The sequence below is a fragment of the Gekko japonicus genome, unplaced genomic scaffold (assembly GCF_001447785.1).
Source record: "Gekko japonicus isolate JY-2015 unplaced genomic scaffold, Gekko_japonicus_V1.1 scaffold1211, whole genome shotgun sequence".
Classification (NCBI taxonomy): domain Eukaryota; kingdom Metazoa; phylum Chordata; class Lepidosauria; order Squamata; family Gekkonidae; genus Gekko; species Gekko japonicus.
Genome location: NW_015161990.1, coordinates 326,192 through 330,436, shown reverse-complemented (window position 1 = coordinate 330,436; position 4,245 = coordinate 326,192).

Below are 4,245 nucleotides of genomic sequence, written 5' to 3'. Positions count from 1 at the left end.
CTCTCCAAGAGGGTGAGGAACCATTCACAAGCACTCTTTGGGTGTGATCTGTCAGCCAGTTACAGATCCACCTAACTGTAATAGGATCCAAAGCACATTTTTACCAACTTGTCAACAAGAATATTTTGTGGAACCTTATCAAAAGCTTTACTGAAATCAAGATAAACTATGTCTGCAGCATTCCCCTGATCCAGCGAGGTAGTAACTTTCTTGAAAAAAGAGATAAGGTTAGTCTGACACGACTTGTTTTTGAGAAACCCATTCTGGCTCTTAGTGATCACAGCCAGCCTTTCTAAATGCTCAAGAACTGGCTGATGATTTGTTCCAAAACTCTTCCAGGTATAGACATCAAACTGACAGGTTGGTAGTTACTGGATCCTCCTTTTCCCCTTCTTGAAGATGGGAACAACATTTGCCTGCCTCCAGTCTTCTGGCACCTCACCTGTTCTCCAAGAATTCTCAAAAATAAGGGCTCAGAAGTTACATCCACGAGTTCTTTTAGTACCCTTGGATCAGTTCATCTAGCCCTGAGGACTTAGTTTCACTTAAAGAGACTAGGTGTTTATGTACTACCCCTATGCCGATCCTAGGCTGCAACTCCCTGCCCTCATCCCGTGTTCTGTTTGTGCCATGTGGAGCACCGTTTCTCTTGCAAGAGAAGACTGAGGGAAAGTAGGAACTGAGCACTTCTGCCTTCTCTTCATCACCTGTTGCATTTTCACTTTCCTGTCCCCACAGTGGGCCTACCATGTTCTTGCTCTTCTTGTGACTTTGAATATAAGAAAAGAACCTTTTTTTTGCTTTTTTTTAGCATCTCTCGCTAGCCTAGGCTCATACTACAAGCCCTGGTTATTTGCTTATATTCATCCTTGGTTATCAGGCCCTCCTTCCACTTTCTGAATGAGTCTTTTTTATGTCTCAAGTCTTTAGAAAGCTGTTTATGGAGCCACCTTGGCTTCTTTAGGCTCCTCCCATCTTTCCTTCTCACAAGAATTGCTTGTGATTGTGCCTTCGGTATTTCGCTTTTAAGAAACTCCCACCCTTCTTGAACTCCTTTCTCCTTATGTATTTCTGACCATGGGATTCTTCCCAGCATAACTTTTAAGTTTGTAAAAATTTGCTTTCCTGCAGTCCAACCCATCTGCCTGACTACGTACAGCTTTTCCCTTCCCCAACACTGTAAATCCCAAGCTTCCATGGTCACTGCGACCCAGGGTGCCCCACTCCTTCCACCTCGTCAACCAGTTCTTCCCTGTGGGTGAGAATCGGGTCCAAGATAGCAGGCCCCCTTCTTTCCCTCCCCACTTTCTGGGAAATGGAGTTTGTCAGCCAGTCGAGTCAGGAATCTATTGGACCTTTCGTTTTTAGCAGAGTTGGACTTCCAACAGATATCGGGGTAATTGAAATCTCCCATGACCACTGTGTCCCGTCTCTCTGAGAACATTGCAGTCTGTTCTGGGAGCGTCTCATCCAAGTCCTCTGCCTGGCTCGGTGGTTTATGGCAGACCCCCACCGTAATAGCACTATTATGTCTTACTCCTTTTATTTTCGCCCAGAGACTCTCAACTGGACTTCCATGCTCAGATTCACGTATGTCCTCGCGAGTAGATACCTCCTTTACATATCATGCTATGCCTCCCCCTCAATCCTAATATTATAATAAATATAATAGTATAATAATAATAATAATAATAATAATAATAATAATAATAATAATAATAATAATATTCCAGTTGTGAGTCCCATCCCACCAAGTTTCCGTAATGCCTATTATTAGGTCACAGTCCCCTTCCTGCATGAGTTCCTGCAAGTTCCTCCTGCTTGTCCCCTGCACTCTCTGCACATTAGTGTGGAGACGTTGGAATCCGTGGTTTATATGCCCTGATGAGGTTAACATCAAATTGGGAGGAGCAGCGAACACACCAGAAGATACAGGTAGAATTCAACGAGATCTGAACACGCTGGGGAATCGGGTGGATGTGAACAAGATGCAATTTAACAAGGACCTACAGAGGCATAACATCCAAATCGCAAGATGTCACAGTCCCACTGTACACTGCATTGGTCAGGCCATGCCAGGAGTATTGTAGGCAGTTCTGGAGGCTTCCCTTCAAAAAGGATGTGGGCAGAATGGAGCGACGAGGAAGATCAGGGGCCTGGGGATCAAGCCCTGTGAGGCCCCACTGGTGGACCTCCTGATGGGGCCCCTGGTATTTCTGGCCCCCACTGTGTGGCAGAAGAGTGTTGGACTGGAGGGGCCTTTGGCCTGATCCAACATTGGCTTCTCTTATGTTCTTATGTTCTAGGAAAGGCCGAGGGACTTATTGGGAATGTTTAGCCTGGAGAAGAGGAGGCTGAAGTATTTGAAGGGCTGTTCCCGTTGGCAGCAGAGGAGAGGACTCGCAATCATGGGTTTAAAATTAAGGGCGGGGCGGGGGGGGTGTACCGGCTGGATATTAGGAAACACTTTTTTTACAGTCAGAGTTGTGCAACGGTGGAATCAGCTGCCCGAGGAGGTGGTGGTGCGCTCCCCCTCCTCCCTGGCGGTCTTCAAGCAGCGGCTGGAGAGGCACTTCTCGTCAGGGGTGCTCTCTAGGCTGATCCTGCACTGGGCAGGGGGTTGGGCTAGATGGCCTCTGTGGCCCCTTCCAGCTCTGTGACTGTGGCACTCTGTTCGCTTCTGTACTTACAGGCGAGTGAATGTTTCCTAGCATGCGTGCCACTCCCCGCAAATCCTTAGTGTGCTGATGATCTCCAGTTATGGGCATCATTGGTTATTGATTGGTGCCTTAACATGATGCTATCAGGTTGTTCAATTAATTTGATGCTCCATGAAAATGTTTGGGGGAAAAGTAGATACATTTAATGGTGTGTTAGCTGTGAATAGACTTTTCTCAACTAGGAAAACTCTTCACATCAACACCAGCAGAGGCAGATACAGTAACATAGGATAACTTTATTTTTGATGGTTACAAATGGCATTATTAACTTTATTTTAAAAGTGTAGAAATATATGGCAATCATAAAATAGATTATATGTATATAAAGCAAAATACAAAATTCAGGGGAACCTAAAGACATGTAACTTCTAAAACAGTTCACAATCTCTCCTTCAGGGGCAGCTGAAGAAAAGTAGCCGTTAGGAAGAGAGACCTATACCTCTTGTGTGTTCTGAACAACTCAAGAGTAATTTGGCTCTATATAAACACTTACTAGCTTTTGCTGAAGGCAGAATATAAACTGTGCAAAGAGATCAGCTAGCAAATTTGCAGTAAAGACTCCCCATTATTTAGGGATTCTGGGTCCCACAACTTTGTATCTTGGTGCCTCTGGAATCTCTGAGCAATGAGTACTAAGAGTGTGTTGTGTGCACACAAGTACTTTTTCACTGGTATACCCTTTCAAACATGGTGCTTTTAAAACAGCCACCAAAGTTCATTCTCTTTATTCTACTCTTTCCCTCCCCTTCTGGTTGCTGATATAGTAGTAAATTCGAGCACTTTAAACCCCAAGAATTAAGTGAAGGCGGCTCTCCAACTTGCAAAGCAAGTGGGGAACATCCGTTTCTGCAGAGCCCCCATGATGAACAAAAAGGAGCCCCTGCGCAAAGGCAAATTCTCTCTCGGGCCAGGACCCCTTACAATCCTGAACATTTTTCTTTTTTTAAATCATTCTATGGTTCCTTTGCCCGGCTGGCCAAGTGCAACAAGAACTCACCTTCTGCAAAACTGACTGGATTTATTTTCAACTGAATACTCATTTAAGTTCTATTGCAAAATTCCTTCACTGCAACTTTATTTGGAGCGGCACCCCCCCCCCCCAACCAAACTAGCAACCCTTCCAGTCGGCTCCTGGGGTGCAGCTTCCCCACCCTTCAGTGACAAACAAGGCAAGGCAAATTACTTCAAGTAGATTTATGATTAAGAAAGGAGGTCTTGCACCTAAATGTAAAAACTATTCTTGATGGACTTGCTTTAAAGAGACAGTCCTTCAGTGGTGAAATACCGGAGTGAAGACTATTGTCAGCCACATCCTACAAAGGGAAGAGAAGCTAGCGGAAAAGAGATGGTGAGGGGCTGCGTGCCCAGAGCCCACGCGGCCTCTCTTCCGTGGTCTTTCTCTTGGCTCACCAGTGGGCAGCTGATCAAGGCTTGCTGGCGACACAGCAGCAGCATCATTTCCAAAATGGCCGCTTTGAAGGCATTCCCGCCCCAAGATACAGGCAGTGCCGTCAACGGGGGGGGG